The 22,273-nt window shown below is 58.0% G+C and overlaps 1 long non-coding RNA gene across 1 annotated transcript in view; it reads right to left on the minus strand.

Moving 5' to 3' along the window:
• LOC134477402 (uncharacterized) overlaps nt 1-22,273 on the minus strand; it is a 79,648-nt gene that overhangs the window by 49,056 nt on the left and 8,319 nt on the right. Inside the window, exon 2 of the long non-coding RNA XR_010049462.1 lies at nt 18,694-20,836. This is a non-coding gene — a long non-coding RNA (uncharacterized LOC134477402). The remainder of the gene's footprint in view (nt 1-18,693; nt 20,837-22,273) is intronic.

Below are 22,273 nucleotides of genomic sequence, written 5' to 3' on the forward strand. Positions count from 1 at the left end.
AGTGAGAGAGGGCGGACAGTGAGAGAGGGCGGACAGTGAGAGAGGGCGGACAGTGAGAGAGGGTGGACAGTGAGAGAGGGTGGACAGTGAGAGAGGGTGGACAGTGAAAGAGGACTGACAGTGAGAGAGGGTGGACAGTGAGAGAGGGTGGACAGTGAGAGAGGGCGGACAGTGAGAGAGGGCGGACAGTGAGAGAGGGCGGACAGTGAGAGAGGGTGGACAGTGACAGAGGGTGGACAGTGAGAGAGGGTGGACAGTGAGAGAGGGTGACAGTGAGAGAGGGTGGACAGTGAGAGAGGGCGGACAGTGAGAGAGCGCGGACAGTGAGAGAGGGTGGACAGTGAGAGAGGGCGGACAGTGAGAGAGGGTGGACAGTGAGAGAGGGCGGACAGTGAGAGAGGGCGGACAGTGAGAGAGGGCGGACAGTGAGAGAGGGCGGACAGTGAGAGAGGGCGGACAGTGAGAGAGGGTGGACAGTGAGAGAGGGTGGACAGTGAGAGAGGGTGGACAGTGAGAGAGGGTGGACAGTGAGAGAGGGCGGACAGTGAGAGAGGGCAGACAGTGAGAGACGGCGGACAGTGAGAGAGGGTGGACAGTGAGAGAGGGTGGACACTGAGAGAGGGTGGACAGTGAGAGAGGGTGGACAGTGAGAGAGGGTGGACAGTGAGAGAGGACGGACAGTGAGAGAGGGCGGACAGTGAGAGAGGGTGGACAGTGAGAGAGGGCGGACAGTGAGAGAGGGTGGACAGTGAGAGAGGACTGACAGTGAGAGAGGGCAGACAGTGAGAGAGGGTGGACAGTGAGAGAGGGCGGACAGTGAGAGAGGGCGGACAGTGAGAGAGGGCGGACAGTGAGAGAGGGCGGACAGTGAGAGAGGGCGGACAGTGAGAGAGGGCGGACAGTGAGAGAGGGCGGACAGTGAGAGAGGGCGGACAGTGAGAGAGGGCGGACAGTGAGAGAGGGCGGACAGTGAGAGAGGGCGGACAGTGAGAGAGGGCGGACAGTGAGAGAGGGCGGACAGTGAGAGAGGGCGGACAGTGAGAGAGGGCGGACAGTGAGAGAGGGCGGACAGTGAGAGAGGGCGGACAGTGAGAGAGGGCGGACAGTGAGAGAGGGCGGACAGTGAGAGAGGGCGGACAGTGAGAGAGGGCGGACAGTGAGAGAGGGGGGACAGTGAGAGAGGGCGGACAGTGAGAGAGGGCGGACAGTGAGAGAGGGCGGACAGTGAGAGAGGGCGGACAGTGAGAGAGGGCGGACAGTGAGAGAGGGCGGACAGTGAGAGAGGGCGGACAGTGAGAGAGGGCGGACAGTGAGAGAGGGCGGACAGTGAGAGAGGACGGACAGTGAGAGAGGACGGACAGTGAGAGAGGGCGGACAGTGAGAGAGGGCGGACAGTGAGAGAGGGTGGACAGTGAGAGAGGGTGGACAGTGAGAGAGGGTGGACAGTGAGAGAGGGTGGACAGTGAGAGAGGGGGGACAGTGAGAGAGGGCGGACAGTGAGAGAGGGCGGACAGTGAGAGAGGGCGGACAGTGAGAGAGGGCGGACAGTGAGAGAGGGTGGACAGTGAGAGAGGTTGGACAGTGAGAGAGGGTGGACAGTGAGAGAGGGCGGACAGTGAGAGAGGGCGGACAGTGAGAGAGGGCGGACAGTGAGAGAGGACGGACAGTGAGAGAGGGTTGACAGTGAGAGAGGGTGGACAGTGAGAGAGGACGGATAGTGAGAGAGGGCGGACAGTGAGAGAGGGTGGACAGTGAGAGAGGGCGGACAGTGAGAGAGGGTGGACAGTGAGAGAGGACGGACAGTGAGAGAGGACGGACAGTAAGAGAGGGTGGACAGTGAGAGAGGGTGGACAGTGAGAGAGGACGGACAGTGAGAGAGGGTGGACAGTGAGAGAGGGTGGACAGTGAGAGAGGGCGGACAGTGAGAGAAGGCGGACAGTGAGAGAGGACGGACAGTGAGAGAGGGCAGACAGTGAGAGAGGGTGGACAGTGAGAGAGGGCGGACAGTGAGAGAGGGTGGACAGTGAGAGAGGACGGACAGTGAGAGAGGACGGACAGTGAGAGAGGGTGGACAGTGAGAGAGGACGGATAGTGAGAGAGGGTGGACAGTGAGAGAGGGTGGACAGTGAGAGAGGGTGGACAGTGAGAGAGGACAGACAGTGAGAGAGGGTGGACAGTGAGAGAGGACGGATAGTGAGAGAGGGCGGACAGTGAGAGAGGGTGGACAGTGAGAGAGGACGGACAGTGAGAGAGGGCGGACAGTGACAGAGGGCGGACAGTGAGAGAGGGTGGACAGTGAGAGAGAATGGACAGTGACAGAGGGCGGACAGTGAGAGAGGGCGGACAGTGAGAGAGGGCGGACAGTGAGAGAGGGCGGACAGTGAGAGAGGGCGGACAGTGAGAGAGGGCGGACAGTGAGAGAGGGCGGACAGTGAGAGAGGGCGGACAGTGAGAGAGGACGGACAGTGAGAGAGGGCGGACAGTGAGAGAGGGCGGACAGTGAGAGAGGGCGGACAGTGAGAGAGGGCGGACAGTGAGAGAGGGCGGACAGTGAGAGAGGGTGGACAGTGAGAGAGGGCGGACAGTGAGAGAGGGTGGACAGTGAGAGAGGGCGACAGTGAGAGAGGGTGGACAGTGAGAGAGGGTGGACAGTGAGAGAGGGCGGACAGTGAGAGAAGGCGGACAGTGAGAGAGGACGGACAGTGAGAGAGGGCGGACAGTGAGAGAGGGTGGACAGAGAGAGGGGCGGACAGTGAGAGAGGGTGGACAGTGAGAGAGGACGGACAGTTAGAGAGGACGGACAGTGAGAGAGGGTGGACAGTGAGAGAGGACGGATAGTGAGAGAGGGTGGACAGTGAGAGAGGGTGGACAGTGAGAGAGAATGGACAGTGAGAGAGAATGGACAGTGACAGAGGGCGGACAGTGAGAGAGGGTGGACAGTGAGAGAGGGTGGACAGTGAGAGAGGGTGGACAGTGAGAGAGGACGGACAGTGAGAGAGGGTGGACAGTGAGAGAGGATGGACAGTGAGAGAGGGTGGACAGTGAGAGAGGGTGGACAGTGAGAGAGGACGGACAGTGAGAGAGGGTGGACAGTGAGAGAGGATGGACAGTGAGAGAGGGTGGACAGTGAGAGAGGGTGGACAGTGAGAGAGGACAGACAGTGAGAGAGGGTGGACAGTGAGAGAGGACGGATAGTGAGAGAGGGCGGACAGTGAGAGAGGGTGGACAGTGAGAGAGGACGGACAGTGAGAGAGGACGGACAGTGACAGAGGGTGGACAGTGAGAGAGGGCGGACAGTGAGAGAGGGTGGACAGTGAGAGAGGGGGACAGTGAGAGTGGGCGGACAGTGAGAGAGGGCGGACAGTGAGAGAGGGTGGACAGTGAGAGAGGGCGGACAGTGAGAGAGGGTGGACAGTGAGAGAGAGCGGACAGTGAGAGAGGGTGGACAGTGAGAGAGGGCGGACAGTGAGAGAGGGTGGACAGTGAGAGAGGGCGGACAGTGAGAGAGGGCGGACAGTGAGAGAGGGTGGACAGTGAGAGAGGGTGGACAGTGAGAGAGGACGGATAGTGAGAGAGGGTGGACAGTGAGAGAGGGCGGACAGTGAGAGAGGGCGGACAGTGAGAGAGGGTGGACAGTGAGAGAGGGCGGACAGTGAGAGAGGGTGGACAGTGAGAGAGGGCGGACAGTGAGAGAGGACGGACAGTGAGAGAGGGTGGACAGTGAGAGAGGACGGACAGTGAGAGAGGGCGGACAGTGAGAGAGGGTGGACAGTGAGAGAGGGTGGACAGTGAGAGAGGGCGGACAGTGAGAGAGGGTGGACAGTGAGAGAGGGCGGACAGTGAGAGAGGGTGGACAGTGAGAGAGGGTGGACAGTGAGAGAGGACGGATAGTGAGAGAGGGTGGACAGTGAGAGAGGGCGGACAGTGAGAGAGGACGGACAGTGAGAGAGGGCGGACAGTGAGAGAGGGTGGACAGTGAGAGAGGGTGGACAGTGAGAGAGGGCGGACAGTGAGAGAGGACGGACAGTGAGAGAGGGTGGACAGTGAGAGAGGGTGGACAGTGAGAGAGGACGGACAGTGAGAGAGGGTGGACAGTGAGAGAGGGTGGACAGTGAGAGAGGGCAGACAGTGAGAGAGGGCGGACAGTGAGAGAGGGTGGACAGTGAGAGAGGGTGGACAGTGAGAGAGGGTGGACAGTGAGAGAGGGGCGGACAGTGAGAGAGGACGGACAGTGAGAGAGGGTGGACAGTGAGAGAGGGTGGACAGTGAGAGAGGGGCGGACAGTGAGAGAGGGTGGACAGTGAGAGAGGGTGGACAGTGAGAGAGGGTGGACAGTGAGAGAGGGTGGACAGTGAGAGAGGGTGGACAGTGAGAGAGGGCGGACAGTGAGAGAGGACGGACAGTGAGAGAGGGTGGACAGTGAGAGAGGGCGGACAGTGAGAGAGGGTGGACAGTGAGAGAGGGTGGACAGTGAGAGAGGGCGGACAGTGAGAGAGGACGGACAGTGAGAGAGGGTGGACAGTGAGAGAGGACGGACAGTGAGAGAGGGTGGACAGTGAGAGAGGGTGGACAGTGAGAGAGGGCGGACAGTGAGAGAGGACGGACAGTGAGAGAGGGTGGACAGTGAGAGAGGACGGACAGTGAGAGAGGGTGGACAGTGAGAGAGGGTGGACAGTGAGAGAGGGTGGACAGTGAGAGAGGGCGGACAGTGAGAGAGGACGGACAGTGAGAGAGGGTGGACAGTGAGAGAGGGCGGACAGTGAGAGAGGGTGGACAGTGAGAGAGGGTGGACAGTGAGAGAGGGTGGACAGTGAGAGAGGGCGGACAGTGAGAGAGGACGGACAGTGAGAGAGGACGGACAGTGAGAGAGGACGGACATGGACAGTGAGAGAGGGTGGACAGTGACAGAGGGACGGACAGTGAGAGAGGGTGGACAGTGAGAGAGGGTGGACAGTGAGAGAGGACGGATAGTGAGAGAGGGTGGACAGTGAGAGAGGGCGGACAGTGAGAGAGGACGGACAGTGAGAGAGGGCGGACAGTGAGAGAGGGTGGACAGTGAGAGAGGGTGGACAGTGAGAGAGGGCGGACAGTGAGAGAGGACGGACAGTGAGAGAGGGTGGACAGTGAGAGAGGGGTGGACAGTGAGAGAGGACGGACAGTGAGAGAGGGTGGACAGTGAGAGAGGGTGGACAGTGAGAGAGGGTGGACAGTGAGAGAGGGCGGACAGTGAGAGAGGGTGGACAGTGAGAGAGGGTGGACAGTGAGACAGGGTGGACAGTGAGAGAGGGCGGACAGTGAGAGAGGGTGGACAGTGAGAGAGGGTGGACAGTGAGAGAGGGCAGACAGTGAGAGAGGACGGACAGTGAGAGAGGGTGGACAGTGAGAGAGGGTGGACAGTGAGAGAGGGTGGACAGTGAGAGAGGGCGGACAGTGAGAGAGGGCGGACAGTGAGAGAGGACGGACAGTCAGAGAGGGTGGACAGTGAGAGAGGGTGGACAGTGAGAGAGGGTGGACAGTGAGAGAGGGCGGACAGTGAGAGAGGGTGGACAGTGAGAGAGGACGGACAGTGAGAGAGGGTGGACAGTGAGAGAGGGTGGACAGTGAGAGAGGACGGACAGTGAGAGAGGGTGGACAGTGAGAGAGGGCGGACAGTGAGAGAGGGTGGACAGTGAGAGAGGGCGGACAGTGAGAGAGGGTGGACAGTGAGAGAGGGTGGACAGTGAGGAGAGGACGGACAGTGAGAGAGGGTGGACAGTGAGAGAGGGTGGACAGTGAGAGAGGGTGGACAGTGAGAGAGGGCGGACAGTGAGAGAGGGCGGACAGTGAGAGAGGACGGACAGTGAGAGAGGGTGGACAGTGAGAGAGGGTGGACAGTGAGAGAGGGCGGACAGTGAGAGAGGACGGACAGTGAGAGAGGGTGGACAGTGAGAGAGGGTGGACAGTGAGAGAGGACGGACAGTGAGAGAGGGTGGACAGTGAGAGAGGGTGGACAGTGAGAGAGGGTGGACAGTGAGAGAGGACGGACAGTGAGAGAGGGTGGACAGTGAGAGAGGGTGGACAGTGAGAGAGGACGGACAGTGAGAGAGGGTGGACAGTGAGAGAGGGTGGACAGTGAGAGAGGGTGGACAGTGAGAGAGGGCGGACAGTGAGAGAGTGCGGACAGTGAGAGAGGACGGACAGTGAGAGAGGGTGGACAGTGAGAGAGGGCGGACAGTGACAGAGGGTGGACAGTGAGAGAGGACGGATAGTGAGAGAGGGTGGACAGTGAGAGAGGGCGGACAGTGAGAGAGGACGGACAGTGAGAGAGGGCGGACAGTGAGAGAGGGTGGACAGTGAGAGAGGGTGGACAGTGAGAGAGGGCGGACAGTGAGAGAGGACGGACAGTGAGAGAGGGTGGACAGTGAGAGAGGGTGGACAGTGAGAGAGGACGGACAGTGAGAGAGGGTGGACAGTGAGAGAGGGTGGACAGTGAGAGAGGGCAGACAGTGAGAGAGGGCGGACAGTGAGAGAGGGTGGACAGTGAGAGAGGGTGGACAGTGAGAGAGGGTGGACAGTGAGAGAGGGCGGACAGTGAGAGAGGACGGACAGTGAGAGAGGGTGGACAGTGAGAGAGGGTGGACAGTGAGAGAGGGCGGACAGTGAGAGAGGGTGGACAGTGAGAGAGGGTGGACAGTGAGAGAGGGCGGACAGTGAGAGAGGGCGGACAGTGAGAGAGGACGGACAGTGAGAGAGGGCGGACAGTGAGAGAGGGTGGACAGTGAGAGAGGGTGGACAGTGAGAGAGGGCGGACAGTGAGAGAGGACGGACAGTGAGAGAGGGTGGACAGTGAGAGAGGGTGGACAGTGAGAGAGGACGGACAGTGAGAGTGGGTGGACAGTGAGAGAGGGTGGACAGTGAGAGAGAGCAGACAGTGAGAGAGGGCGGACAGTGAGAGAGGGTGGACAGTGAGAGAGGGTGGACAGTGAGAGAGGGTGGACAGTGAGAGAGGGCGGACAGTGAGAGAGGACGGACAGTGAGAGAGGGTGGACAGTGAGAGAGGGCGGACAGTGAGAGAGGGTGGACAGTGAGAGAGGGTGGACAGTGAGAGAGGGTGGACAGTGAGAGAGGGTGGACAGTGAGAGAGGGTGGACAGTGAGAGAGGGCGGACAGTGAGAGAGGACGGACAGTGAGAGAGGGTGGACAGTGAGAGAGGGCGGACAGTGAGAGAGGGTGGACAGTGAGAGAGGGTGGACAGTGAGAGAGGGCGGACAGTGAGAGAGGACGGACAGTGAGAGATGGTGGACAGTGAGAGAGGACGGACAGTGAGAGAGGGTGGACAGTGAGAGAGGGTGGACAGTGAGAGAGGGTGGACAGTGAGAGAGGGCGGACAGTGAGAGAGGACGGACAGTGAGAGAGGGTGGACAGTGAGAGAGGACGGACAGTGAGAGAGGGTGGACAGTGAGAGAGGGTGGACAGTGAGAGAGGGTGGACAGTGAGAGAGGGCGGACAGTGAGAGAGGACGGACAGTGAGAGAGGGTGGACAGTGAGAGAGGGCGGACAGTGAGAGAGGGTGGACAGTGAGAGAGGGTGGACAGTGAGAGAGGGTGGACAGTGAGAGAGGGCGGACAGTGAGAGAGGACGGACAGTGAGAGAGGACGGACAGTGAGAGAGGACGGACAGTGAGAGAGGGTGGACAGTGAGAGAGGGTGGACAGTGAGAGAGGGCGGACAGTGAGAGAGGACGGACAGTGAGAGAGGGTGGACAGTGAGAGAGGATGGACAGTGAGAGAGGACGGACAGTGAGAGAGGGTGGACAGTGAGAGAGGGTGGACAGTGAGAGAGGACGGACAGTGAGAGAGGGTGGACAGTGAGAGAGGGTGGACAGTGAGAGAGGACGGACAGTGAGAGAGGGTGGACAGTGAGAGAGGGTGGACAGTGAGAGAGGACGGATAGTGAGAGAGGGTGGACAGTGAGAGAGGGCGGACAGTGAGAGAGGACGGACAGTGAGAGAGGGCGGACAGTGAGAGAGGGTGGACAGTGAGAGAGGGTGGACAGTGAGAGAGGGCGGACAGTGAGAGAGGACGGACAGTGAGAGAGGGTGGACAGTGAGAGAGGGTGGACAGTGAGAGAGGACGGACAGTGAGAGAGGGTGGACAGTGAGAGAGGGCGGACAGTGAGAGAGGGCGGACAGTGAGAGAGGGCGGACAGTGAGAGAGGGTAGGGTGGACAGTGAGAGAGGGTGGACAGTGAGAGAGGGCGGACAGTGAGAGAGGACGGACAGTGAGAGAGGGTGGACAGTGAGAGAGGGCGGACAGTGAGAGAGGACGGACAGTGAGAGAGGGTGGACAGTGAGAGAGGGTGGACAGTGAGAGAGGGTGGACAGTCAGAGAGGGCGGACAGTGAGAGAGGGCGGACAGTGAGAGAGGACGGACAGTCAGAGAGGGTGGACAGTGAGAGAGGGTGGACAGTGAGAGAGGGTGGACAGTGAGAGAGGGCGGACAGTGAGAGAGGGTGGACAGTGAGAGAGGACGGACAGTGAGAGAGGGTGGACAGTGAGAGAGGGTGGACAGTGAGAGAGGACGGACAGTGAGAGAGGGTGGACAGTGAGAGAGGGCGGACAGTGAGAGAGGGTGGACAGTGAGAGAGGACGGACAGTGAGAGAGGGTGGACAGTGAGAGAGGGTGGACAGTGAGAGAGGACGGACAGTGAGAGAGGGTGGACAGTGAGAGAGGGTGGACAGTGAGAGAGGGTGGACAGTGAGAGAGGGCGGACAGTGAGAGAGGGCGGACAGTGAGAGAGGACGGACAGTGAGAGAGGGTGTACAGTGAGAGAGGGTGGACAGTGAGAGAGGGCGGACAGTGAGAGAGGACGGACAGTGAGAGAGGGTGGACAGTGAGAGAGGGTGGACAGTGAGAGAGGACGGACAGTGAGAGAGGGTGGACAGTGAGAGAGGGTGGACAGTGAGAGAGGGTGGACAGTGAGAGAGGACGGACAGTGAGAGAGGGTGGACAGTGAGAGAGGGTGGACAGTGAGAGAGGACGGACAGTGAGAGAGGGTGGACAGTGAGAGAGGGTGGACAGTGAGAGAGGGTGGACAGTGAGAGAGGGCGGACAGTGAGAGAGGGCGGACAGTGAGAAAGGACGGACAGTGAGAGAGGGTGGACAGTGAGAGAGGGCGGACAGTGAGAGAGGGTGGACAGTGAGAGAGGACGGACAGTGAGAGAGGGTGGACAGTGAGAGAGGGTGGACAGTGAGAGAGGGCGGACAGTGAGACAGGCCGGACAGTGAGAGAGGGTGGACAGTGAGAGAGGGTGGACAGTGAGAGAGGACGGACAGTGAGAGAGGGTGGACAGTGAGAGAGGGTGGACAGTGAGAGAGGGCGGACAGTGAGAGAGGGTGGACAGTGAGAGAGGGTGGACAGTGAGAGAGGGTGGACAGTGAGAGAGGGTGGACAGTGAGAGAGGCCGGACAGTGAGAGAGGGTGGACAGTGAGAGAGGACGGACAGTGAGAGAGGGTGGACAGTGAGAGAGGGTGGACAGTGAGAGAGGACGGACAGTGAGAGAGGGTGGACAGTGAGAGAGGGTGGACAGTGAGAGAGGGCGGACAGTGAGAGAGGGCGGACAGTGAGAGAGGGTGGACAGTGAGAGAGGACGGACAGTGAGAGAGGGTGGACAGTGAGAGAGGGTGGACAGTGAGAGAGGACGGACAGTGAGAGAGGGTGGACAGTGAGAGAGGGTGGACAGTGAGAGAGGGCGGACAGTGAGAGAGGGTGGACAGTGAGAGAGGGCGGACAGTGAGAGAGGGCGGACAGTGAGAGAGGCCGGACAGTGAGAGAGGGTGGACAGTGAGAGAGGGTGGACAGTGAGAGAGGGCGGACAGTGAGAGAGGGCGGACAGTGAGAGAGGACGGACAGTGAGAGAGGGTGGACAGTGAGAGTGGACGGACAGTGAGAGAGGGTGGACAGTGAGAGAGGGTGGACAGTGAGAGAGGGTGGACAGTGAGAGAGGCCGGACAGTGAGAGAGGGTGGACAGTGAGAGAGGACGGACAGTGAGAGAGGGTGGACAGTGAGAGAGGGTGGACAGTGAGAGAGGACGGACAGTGAGAGAGGGTGGACAGTGAGAGAGGGTGGACAGTGAGAGAGGGTGGACAGTGAGAGAGGGTGGACAGTGAGAGAGGGTGGACAGTGAGAGAGGGCGGACAGTGAGAGAGGCCGGACAGTGAGAGAGGGTGGACAGTGAGAGAGGGTGGACAGTGAGAGAGGACGGACAGTGAGAGAGGGTGGACAGTGAGCGAGGACGGACAGTGAGAGAGGGTGGACAGTGAGAGAGGGTGGACAGTGAGAGAGGGCGGACAGTGAGAGAGGGCGGACAGTGAGAGAGGGTGGACAGTGAGAGAGGGTGGACAGTGAGAGAGGACGGACAGTGAGAGAGGGCGGACAGTGAGAGAGGACGGACAGTGAGAGAGGGTGGACAGTGAGAGAGGGTGGACAGTGAGAGAGGACGGACAGTGAGAGAGGGTGGACAGTGAGAGAGGGTGGACAGTGAGAGAGGGCGGACAGTGAGAGAGGACGGACAGTGAGAGAGGGCGGACAGTGAGAGAGGGCGGACAGTGAGAGAGGGTGGACAGTGAGAGAGGACGGACAGTGAGAGAGGGTGGACAGTGAGAGAGGGTGGACAGTGAGAGAGGGCGGACAGTGAGAGAGGGCGGACAGTGAGAGAGGGCGGACAGTGAGAGAGGGCGGACAGTGAGAGAGGGCGGACAGTGAGAGAGGAAGGACAGTGAGAGAGGGCGGACAGTGAGAGAGGGCGGACAGTGAGAGAGGGTGGACAGTGAGAGAGGACGGACAGTGAGAGAGGGCGGACAGTGAGAGAGGGTGGACAGTGAGAGAGGGCGGACAGTGAGAGAGGACGGACAGTGAGAGAGGGTGGACAGTGAGAGAGGGTGGACAGTGAGAGAGGGTGGACAGTGAGAGAGGGCGGACAGTGAGAGAGGACGGACAGTGAGAGATGGTGGACAGTGAGAGAGGGTGGACAGTGAGAGAGGACGGACAGTGAGAGAGGGCGTACAGTGAGAGAGGGCGGACAGTGAGAGAGGACGGACAGTGAGAGAGGGTGGACAGTGATAGAGGGTGGACAGTGAGAGAGGACGGACAGTGAGAGAGGGTGGACAGTGAGAGAGGGTGGACAGTGAGAGAGGGTGGACAGTGAGAGAGGACGGACAGTGAGAGAGGGTGGACAGTGAGAGAGGACGGACAGTGAGAGAGGGCGGACAGTGACAGAGGGCGGACAGTGAGAGAGGGTGGACAGTGAGAGAGGACGGACAGTGAGAGAGGGTGGACAGTGAGAGGGTGGACAGTGAGAGAGGGTGGACAGTGAGAGAGGACGGACAGTGAGAGAGGGTGGACAGTGAGAGAGGACGGACAGTGAGAGAGGGCGGACAGTGACAGAGGGCGGACAGTGAGAGAGGGCGGACAGTGAGAGAGGACGGACAGTGAGAGAGGGTGGACAGTGAGAGAGGGTGGACAGTGAGAGAGGGTGGACAGTGAGAGAGGGCGGACAGTGAGAGAGGACGGACAGTGAGAGAGGGTGGACAGTGAGAGAGGGTGGACAGTGAGAGAGGACGGACAGTGAGAGAGGGCGGACAGTGAGAGAGGGCGGACACTGAGAGAGGACGGACAGTGAGAGAGGGTGGACAGTGAGAGAGGGTGGACAGTGAGAGAGGACGGACAGTGAGAGAGGGTGGACAGTGAGAGAGGGTGGACAGTGAGAGAGGACGGACAGTGAGAGAGGGTGGACAGTGAGAGAGGACGGACAGTGAGAGAGGTTGGACAGTGAGAGAGGGTGGACAGTGAGAGAGGGCGGACAGTGAGAGAGTGCGGACAGTGAGAGAGGGTGGACAGTGAGAGAGGGCGGACAGTGAGAGAGGGCGGACAGTGAGAGAGGGTGGACAGTGAGAGAGGACGGACAGTGAGAGAGGGTGGACAGTGAGAGAGGGTGGACAGTGAGAGAGGGTGGACAGTGAGAGAGGACGGACAGTGAGAGAGGGTGGACAGTGAGAGAGGGTGGACAGTGAGAGAGGGCGGACAGTGAGAGAGGGTGGACAGTGAGAGAGGACGGACAGTGAGAGAGGGCGGACAGTGAGAGAGGACGGACAGTGAGAGAGGACGGACAGTGAGAGAGGGTGGACAGTGAGAGAGGGTGGACAGTGAGAGTGGGCGGACAGTGAGAGAGGGTGGACAGTGAGAGAGGGTGGACAGTGAGAGAGGACGGATAGTGAGAGAGGGTGGACAGTGAGAGAGGGCGGACAGTGAGAGAGGACGGACAGTGAGAGAGGGCGGACAGTGAGAGAGGGTGGACAGTGAGAGAGGGTGGACAGTGAGAGAGGGCAGACAGTGAGAGAGGACGGACAGTGAGAGAGGGTGGACAGTGAGAGAGGGTGGACAGTGAGAGAGGACGGACAGTGAGAGAGGGTGGACAGTGAGAGAGGGTGGACAGTGAGAGAGGGCGGACAGTGAGAGAGGGCGGACAGTGAGAGAGGGTGGACAGTGAGAGAGGGTGGACAGTGAGACAGGGTGGACAGTGAGAGAGGGCGGACAGTGAGAGAGGGTGGACAGTGAGAGAGGGTGGACAGTGAGAGAGGGCGGACAGTGAGAGAGGACGGACAGTGAGAGAGGGTGGACAGTGAGAGAGGGTGGACAGTGAGAGAGGGTGGACAGTGAGAGAGGGCGGACAGTGAGAGAGGGCGGACAGTGAGAGAGGACGGACAGTCAGAGAGGGTGGACAGTGAGAGAGGGTGGACAGTGAGAGAGGGTGGACAGTGAGAGAGGGCGGACAGTGAGAGAGGGTGGACAGTGAGAGAGGACGGACAGTGAGAGAGGGTGGACAGTGAGAGAGGGTGGACAGTGAGAGAGGGCGGACAGTGAGAGAGGGTGGACAGTGAGAGAGGGTGGACAGTGAGAGAGGGCGGACAGTGAGAGAGGGTGGACAGTGAGAGAGGGTGGACAGTGAGAGAGGGCGGACAGTGAGAGAGGGTGGACAGTGAGAGAGGACGGACAGTGAGAGAGGGTGGACAGTGAGAGAGGGTGGACAGTGAGAGAGGGCGGACAGTGAGAGAGGCCGGACAGTGAGAGAGGGCGGACAGTGAGAGAGGACGGACAGTGAGAGAGGGTGGACAGTGAGAGAGGGCGGACAGTGAGAGAGGGTGGACAGTGAGAGAGGACGGACAGTGAGAGAGGGTGGACAGTGAGAGAGGGTGGACAGTGAGAGAGGGCGGACAGTGAGAGAGGCCGGACAGTGAGAGAGGGTGGACAGTGAGAGAGGGTGGACAGTGAGAGAGGACGGACAGTGAGAGAGGGTGGACAGTGAGAGAGGGTGGACAGTGAGAGAGGGCGGACAGTGAGAGAGGGTGGACAGTGAGAGAGGGTGGACAGTGAGAGAGGGTGGACAGTGAGAGAGGGTGGACAGTGAGAGAGGCCGGACAGTGAGAGAGGGTGGACAGTGAGAGAGGACGGACAGTGAGAGAGGGTGGACAGTGAGAGAGGGTGGACAGTGAGAGAGGACGGACAGTGAGAGAGGGTGGACAGTGAGAGAGGGTGGACAGTGAGAGAGGGCGGACAGTGAGAGAGGGTGGACAGTGAGAGTGGACGGACAGTGAGAGAGGGTGGACAGTGAGAGAGGGTGGACAGTGAGAGAGGGTGGACAGTGAGAGAGGGTGGACAGTGAGAGAGGGTGGACAGTGAGAGAGGGCGGACAGTGAGAGAGTGCGGACAGTGAGAGAGGGTGGACAGTGAGAGAGGGTGGACAGTGAGAGAGGACGGACAGTGAGAGAGGGTGGACAGTGAGAGAGGGTGGACAGTGAGAGAGGACGGACAGTGAGAGAGGGTGGACAGTGAGAGTGGACGGACAGTGAGAGAGGGTGGACAGTGAGAGAGGGTGGACAGTGAGAGAGGGTGGACAGTGAGAGAGGGTGGACAGTGAGAGAGGGTGGACAGTGAGAGAGGGTGGACAGTGAGAGAGGGCGGACAGTGAGAGAGGACGGACAGTGAGAGAGGGTGGACAGTGAGAGAGGGTGGACAGTGAGAGAGGACGGACAGTGAGAGAGGGCGGACAGTGAGAGAGGGCGGACACTGAGAGAGGACGGACAGTGAGAGAGGGTGGACAGTGAGAGAGGGTGGACAGTGAGAGAGGACGGACAGTGAGAGAGGGTGGACAGTGAGAGAGGGTGGACAGTGAGAGAGGACGGACAGTGAGAGAGGGTGGACAGTGAGAGAGGACGGACAGTGAGAGAGGTTGGACAGTGAGAGAGGGTGGACAGTGAGAGAGGGCGGACAGTGAGAGAGTGCGGACAGTGAGAGAGGGTGGACAGTGAGAGAGGGCGGACAGTGAGAGAGGGCGGACAGTGAGAGAGGGTGGACAGTGAGAGAGGACGGACAGTGAGAGAGGGTGGACAGTGAGAGAGGGTGGACAGTGAGAGAGGACGGACAGTGAGAGAGGGTGGACAGTGAGAGAGGGTGGACAGTGAGAGAGGGCGGACAGTGAGAGAGGGTGGACAGTGAGAGAGGACGGACAGTGAGAGAGGGCGGACAGTGAGAGAGGACGGACAGTGAGAGAGGACGGACAGTGAGAGAGGGTGGACAGTGAGAGAGGGTGGACAGTGAGAGAGGGTGGACAGTGAGAGAGGGCGGACAGTGAGAGAGGGCGGACAGTGAGAGAGGGTGGACAGTGAGAGAGGGCGGACAGTGAGAGAGGGCGGACAGTGAGAGAGGGTGGACAGTGAGAGAGGACGGACAGTGAGAGAGGGTGGACAGTGAGAGAGGGTGGACAGTGAGAGAGGACGGACAGTGAGAGAGGGTGGACAGTGAGAGAGGACGGACAGTGAGAGAGGTTGGACAGTGAGAGAGGGTGGACAGTGAGAGAGGGCGGACAGTGAGAGAGTGCGGACAGTGAGAGAGGGTGGACAGTGAGAGAGGGCGGACAGTGAGAGAGGGCGGACAGTGAGAGAGGGTGGACAGTGAGAGAGGACGGACAGTGAGAGAGGGTGGACAGTGAGAGAGGGTGGATAGTGAGAGAGGACGGACAGTGAGAGAGGGTGGACAGTGAGAGAGGGTGGACAGTGAGAGAGGGCGGACAGTGAGAGAGGGTGGACAGTGAGAGAGGACGGACAGTGAGAGAGGGCGGACAGTGAGAGAGGACGGACAGTGAGAGAGGACGGACAGTGAGAGAGGGTGGACAGTGAGAGAGGGTGGACAGTGAGAGAGGGCGGACAGTGAGAGAGGGCGGACAGTGAGAGAGGGTGGACAGTGAGAGAGGGCGGACAGTGAGAGAGGGCGGACAGTGAGAGAGGGTGGACAGTGAGAGAGGACGGACAGTGAGAGAGGGCGGACAGTGAGAGAGGGCGGACAGTGAGAGAGGGTGGACAGTGAGAGAGGACGGACAGTGAGAGAGGACGGACAGTGAGAGAGGGTGGACAGTGAGAGAGGGTGGACAGTGAGAGAGGGTGGACAGTGAGAGAGGGCGGACAGTGAGAGAGGGTGGACAGTGAGAGAGGGCGGACAGTGAGAGAGGGTGGACAGTGAGAGAGGACGGACAGTGAGAGAGGGTGGACAGTGAGAGAGGACGGACAGTGAGAGAGGGCGGACAGTGACAGAGGGCGGACAGTGAGAGAGGGTGGACAGTGAGAGAGGACGGACAGTGAGAGAGGGTGGACAGTGAGAGAGGGTGGACAGTGAGAGAGGGTGGACAGTGAGAGAGGGTGGACAGTGAGAGAGGGCGGACAGTGAGAGAGGGCGGACAGTGAGAGAGGGCGGACAGTGAGAGAGGACGGACAGTGAGAGAGGGTGGACAGTGAGAGAGGGTGGACAGTGAGAGAGGGTGGACAGTGAGAGAGGGCGGACAGTGAGAGAGGGCGGACAGTGAGAGAGGGTGGACAGTGAGAGAGGGTGGACAGTGAGAGAGGGCGGACAGTGAGAGAGGGTGGACAGTGAGAGAGGGTGGACAGTGAGAGAGGACGGACAGTGAGAGAGGGTGGACAGTGAGAGAGGACGGACAGTGAGAGAGGGCGGACAGTGCGAGAGGGCGGACAGTGAGAGAGGGTGGACAGTGAGAGAGGGTGGACAGTGAGAGAGGGTGGACAGTGAGAGAGGACGGACAGTGAGAGAGGGTGGACAGTGAGAGAGGGTTGACAGTGAGAGAGGGCGGACAGTGAGAGAGGGTGGACAGTGAGAGAGGGCGGACAGTGAGAGAGGGTGGACAGTGAGAGAGGCCGGACAGTGAGAGAGGGTGGACAGTGAGAGAGGACGGACAGTGAGAGAGGGCGGACAGTGACAGAGGGCGGACAGTGAGAGAGGGTGGACAGTGAGAGAGGGCGGACAGTGAGAGAGGGTGGACAGTGAGAGAGGGCGGACAGTGAGAGAGGGTGGACAGTGAGAGAGGGTGGACAGTGAGAGAGGGTGGACAGTGAGAGAGGGTGGACAGTGAGAGAGGACGGACAGTGAGAGAGGGTGGACAGTGAGAGAGGACGGACAGTGAGAGAGGGCGGACAGTGAGAGAGGACGGACAGTGAGAGAGGGTGGACAGTGAGAGAGGGTGGACAGTGAGAGAGGGCAGACAGTGAGAGAGGACCGACAGTGAGAGAGGGTGGACAGTGAGAGAGGGTGGACAGTGAGAGAGGGTGGACAGTGAGAGAGGGCGGACAGTGAGAGAGGACGGACAGTGAGAGAGGGTGGACAGTGAGAGAGGGTGGACAGTGAGAGAGGACGGACAGTGAGGAGGGCGGACAGTGAGAGAGGGCGGACAGTGAGAGAGGACGGACAGTGAGAGAGGGTGGACAGTGAGAGAGGGTGGACAGTGAGAGAGGGCGGACAGTGAGAGAGGGTGGACAGTGAGAGAGGGCGGACAGTGAGAGAGGGTGGACAGTGAGAGAGGACGGACAGTGAGAGAGGGTGGACAGTGAGAGAGGGTGGACAGTGAGAGAGGGCGGACAGTGAGAGAGGGCGGACAGTGAGAGAGGGTGGACAGTGAGAGAGGACGGACAGTGAGAGAGGGTGGACAGTGAGAGAGGGTGGACAGTGAGAGAGGGTGGACAGTGAGAGAGGACGGACAGTGAGAGAGGGTGGACAGTGAGAGAGGGTGGACAGTGAGAGAGGGCGGACAGTGAGAGAGGACGGACAGTGAGAGAGGGCGGACAGTGAGAGAGGGCGGACAGTGAGAGAGGGTGGACAGTGAGAGAGGGTGGACAGTGAGAGAGGGTGGACAGTGAGAGAGGGCGGACAGTGAGAGAGGGTGGACAGTGAGAGAGGGCGGACAGTGAGAGAGGACGGACAGTGAGAGAGGGCGGACAGTGAGAGAGGGTGGACAGTGAGAGAGGGTGGACAGTGAGAGAGGGTGGACAGTGAGAGAGGACGGACAGTGAGAGAGGGTGGACAGTGAGAGAGGGTGGACAGTGAGAGAGGGCGGACAGTGAGAGAGGGCGGACAGTGAGAGAGGGCGGACAGTGAGAGAGGACGGACAGTGAGAGAGGGCGGACAGTGAGAGAGGGTGGACAGTGAGAGAGGGCGGACAGTGAGAGAGGGTGGACAGTGAGAGAGGACGGACAGTGAGAGAGGACGGACAGTGAGAGAGGGTGGACAGTGAGAGAGGACGGATAGTGAGAGAGGGTGGACAGTGAGAGAGGGTGGACAGTGAGAGAGAATGGACAGTGAGAGAGAATGGACAGTGACAGAGGGCGGACAGTGAGAGAGGGTGGACAGTGAGAGAGGGTGGACAGTGAGAGAGGGTGGACAGTGAGAGAGGACAGACAGTGAGAGAGGGTGGACAGTGAGAGAGGACGGATAGTGAGAGAGGGCGGACAGTGAGAGAGGGTGGACAGTGAGAGAGGACGGACAGTGAGAGAGGGCGGACAGTGACAGAGGGCGGACAGTGAGAGAGGGTGGACAGTGAGAGAGGGCGGACAGTGAGAGAGGGTGGACAGTGAGAGAGGGCGGACAGTGAGAGAGGGTGGACAGTGAGAGAGGGCGGACAGTGAGAGAGGGTGGACAGTGAGAGAGGGCGGACAGTGAGAGAGGGTGGACAGTGAGAGAGGGCGGACAGTGAGAGAGGGTGGACAGTGAGAGAGGACGGATAGTGAGAGAGGGTGGACAGTGAGAGAGGGCGGACAGTGAGAGAGGGTGGACAGTGAGAGAGGACGGACAGTGAGAGAGGGCGGACAGTGACAGAGGGCGGACAGTGAGAGAGGGCGGACAGTGAGAGAGGACGGACAGTGAGAGAGGGTGGACAGTGAGAGAGGGTGGACAGTGAGAGAGGGCGGACAGTGAGAGAGGGCGGACAGTGAGAGAGGGTGGACAGTGAGAGAGGACGGACAGTGAGAGAGGGTGGACAGTGAGAGAGGGTGGACAGTGAGAGAGGGCGGACAGTGAGAGAGGGCGGACAGTGAGAGAGGGCGGACAGTGAGAGAGGGTGGACAGATAGAATGGACAGTAAGAGAGGTTGGACTGCCTGGGTGTCCAGTTCCCATTCGCTACCTCATTTTGGCTGTGGGGCCTCTGGCAAGTATTTCCTGCTCTTAGACAAGTTCATTCACATGGAAAAGGGAGAAAATAATGTGTGAGGCAGAATTGAAAATGTGGTGTGTGTTTAAGCTTTTAAAAATATATTAAAGTAAAAGATACACTGCCATCCATCCTCCGCAAACCTCCCTCACACATGGAAACGCACTCACCTCCTTATTCCGAACACTCTCCAGAGCAGTTCTGGACGTTCTCTTTTGTGAGCATCTTTAGTTGGGCTATCGTGGCTGCCTTGATGTCCTGAAAAGTGCTTCACTTCTGTGGTCATTTTGATCTGGGGGAAGACCCCGAAGTCACACGGTGCCAGATCCGGTGCATTAAGTGACTGTCTGAACTTGAGCATCGCGTTTCTGCTGGAGGGCGCTGGGCAGCGGCATTCACCGTGTTTTTGATCATACCTCATAAAGACACTCAAGAAAGAAGAAGACTTCAGAAAGTGGCAAGGACAGTGAAGTCAGTGTGTTTGCAGTGCATGGGGGTGTTTGGGGGGTTAATGGCAACTGTCTTTCACTGTAAGTCTGAGCATGTAGCTTCCATCACCCCTTGCATAGGTCAAGACATTTGGACTCCTGTCTCTGCTTAATTTTCTGCTTACTTCTCAGACCACAGGCCACCCTGGACTTGTATCTTCACACTTAGTGACCCAAGGGGAACAAGAACGCTCTCTTCCCCATTGAGTACAGAAACGGAGAGGAAGAACCCTGCATTCACTTAGATTATGTGGCTCCCACCACAGCCACTCCAGCTGGTCCAGGCTGAGTCGGTCACACAGCCATCCTGGCAGCCAAGACTCCAAGCACCATGCTTGTGCAGTCCCCAGGATTTGTGGTGGAAATGGGGGCAGGGGGGGAGCATTCTCCTAAAAGGAACTCTGAGTAAGCAGAATACTTGCCTAGAACAGACAAAATAGTATATATGTTCCTCCATGATCTCATGGAGCGAGACAATTAAAAATTTTTAAAGCAAAAAGATTTAATAACTAGTGAAAGATAAGGATTCCAAAGTAATTACTTTGAGCACTGCTATGGCTGTGATTAACTTCACTTTGTTAGTTTGATTGGTTGGAAGTCACCTAAGGGACCACGCTCTGGGTGTGTCTGCATCGGTCCTGGAGGCACAACCTTGGGTGCTGCTTCCTGTATCGGGCCCTTATCCCGTCCTCTCAGGCACTGTCCCCCTACTCTGCTTCCCAGTCACCATGAACCAAGCAGCTTTGCTCTACGACACCATTCCACGACGATGCTTCTGCATTGGAGCCAACCAAGCATGGACTGAGCCCCGGAAAACATAAGCCAGATAAACCTCTCCTCCTATAAACTGTAGGTGTCAGGTACAGTATTCCAGGGATGGGAAAGCTAGCACAATTATCCAACTCTCCTCTCAAAACAGTATAAACAGTAACAGAAGAATTCATAGAAGATACTTCATATTTCATACAAACTCATCACTTACTGATGTCAGCTGTAAATCTGGCCACTCAGATTACACAAACAGGCAGCAATCTTGGTAAAATTACCAAATACATTGGTCATACCATTTAGACTTCAATTTTAATCCAACTCTTAATTCAAATAATAGAAATTTCTTATGGCCCAGTTTATGAAAGAGAATATTCTATCAAGAAGCAAAACTGAGAAATTAATGCATTTGCATGACCTGCTTTGCATCAGGCACCAGGCCAGACACGGGGTAACACAAGGAACCAAAACTAACCAAGTTTCTGCCTTCAAAGGAATTAACTTCCAGAAAGACACCCAGCAAAAGAAAGAAATGCTAGAGAAAATACAAGGCGCGGGGAGAGGGTAAAACACACAGGGTGAATCTGTGATGGAGGCTCATTGCAGGCCCTTGGGCAGAGATTAACCTTAGGGATGGCATTCCACTCCGAGAGAGGAGCGGGCAGCTCCGGTCTGGGGTCTGCCAGTGTGGGCAGAGCAGCATGAGCTGGGGAGGGAACCGGAAGCAATGTCAGAGGGTTTCCCTTCCATCTCCCAAGCCCCCAGATGGTGGCCCCCTCACTCAGAACCTGTGAAGGCACCACCTTCCGGGCAAAGACAATTTGCAGCTGCATCCCAGTGAAGGACCTGGAGGTAGGGAGACCGACCACGTGAGCCTGTGTGACCTCCAGGGTCCAGGAAGGCGAGGAGAGGCAGGGAAGGCTGCAGCGATGGGATGTGAGAAGGATTCAGCCTGCTGCCGCTGGTTTGGACAATCGGGAACACCATCGGGAACCGAGGAGTTCAGACAGCGGCCAGCAGCTGGGAGACCCAAAGCAGGTGGTGTCCCTGAATGTCTCTAGAAAAAAACAGAATGTGCTGTCACCTGTGTTTAACTAGGTCACACTCGTGTTGGACTGCTGACCTACAGAACTGTAAGATAACAAAAGTGGGTCATTTGAAGCAACCGAGCCTGTGGTAATTTGCTACCACAGCAATAGAATAAAAACCAGCACAGCACCATCCTTAGCATGCTCAGAAGGCCTTCCTTCACGTGTCAGTAAAAAGCCTGCCTCCTCCTGCAAACCTAGTACATAGAACCTCTCAGAGACAATGTCGGCCACTTCAACAGAAGCTCACATGCCCCATTTTTAGGGTGTGGGATCATCTTTTAGTGGTATGCAAAAAAAAAAAGAACATGGGCTGTGTCCCCCCAGGTTTTCCTGACAGAGAAGTCATGTATCCCTAGGGCGGCAAAGAAGACATGTACAGCATGCTCTCAGGCACAATGATGAGGATCGTATGCAAATTAAAGGGCTATTCCAAACCCAGGCACCAAAATCCGTGGCTGAAATGGAGCAATTTCACCTAAAAAGGACGTAAGACATAGCAGTGGCTCTCATGCTGTACCTGCATCCCGTCTGCGAACAAACTGAGTTCAGTAAGAAGAATGCTTTTTCTCCTCTTGCTGCATAATGTCACCTCTGACTTCTGTTTGTGGGTACAACTCCCCATAAACAGAGCCAGTGTAAAGGTGCAATTATGGGGAAACTGATGTTTTTAAGAGGCTGTATCTATGAACACAGCAGTTCCCTGCAGTGATTTTCACTAACATTGTACCATTTTCTCTAGAAAGTTTTCTGATTACCCATCGCCAGATGTAATTCCGGATACTGTTGGCTTGGGGAATTTTGATGGTTAGGCAGGGAGGTGTTATGGTTGTGTCTAGATGTCCCCACAAAGCCTCGTGTAATCACACACGGAGATTCTCAGAGGTGGTAAATCTAGCATCTAACACTGAAATTAAGGGTGGAATTGACTGACTGATTCATGGTGCGATGTGAGGACTAACCTCTCTGTGAGTGCTGCCTTCCCTAAGGATGGTCAGCTTGGAGAAAATATAAACAACAGAAAGCAGACTCCTGCCACCGCAGGTTCTTCACTATTTCTCCACGTTCTGCCTAGCGCGCCTCTGTGATGCCCCCTGCAAAGCCAGCCTGCCTTGGGCCAGCCAACTATGGAACCTCCACAAACTGTGAGCCAAAACAAACCTTCCCCTTTAATGTTGGGTGTCAGGTATTTTGTGTCAGCCACAAGAAAAGTAACCAAGCCAGGAGAGGTTGGCAGTTTCTTACCTTACCTGTTATCTTTTAAATTACAGTTTTTGAGGTTTATGCATTGCGTAGACATGATTTAATTTTCCACATTACTTTAAGACAAAGTTATTTCAAGTCACATTCATTCTGAAAAACATGTGTGTAGCTGATGTGGGGATTCGATGTGAGCAGCTGCACCA

The sequence above is a fragment of the Cavia porcellus genome, unplaced genomic scaffold (genome assembly GCF_034190915.1).
Source record: "Cavia porcellus strain 051 isolate PalLab524CR breed Dunkin Hartley unplaced genomic scaffold, mCavPor4.1 scaffold_8, whole genome shotgun sequence".
NCBI lineage: Eukaryota > Metazoa > Chordata > Mammalia > Rodentia > Caviidae > Cavia > Cavia porcellus.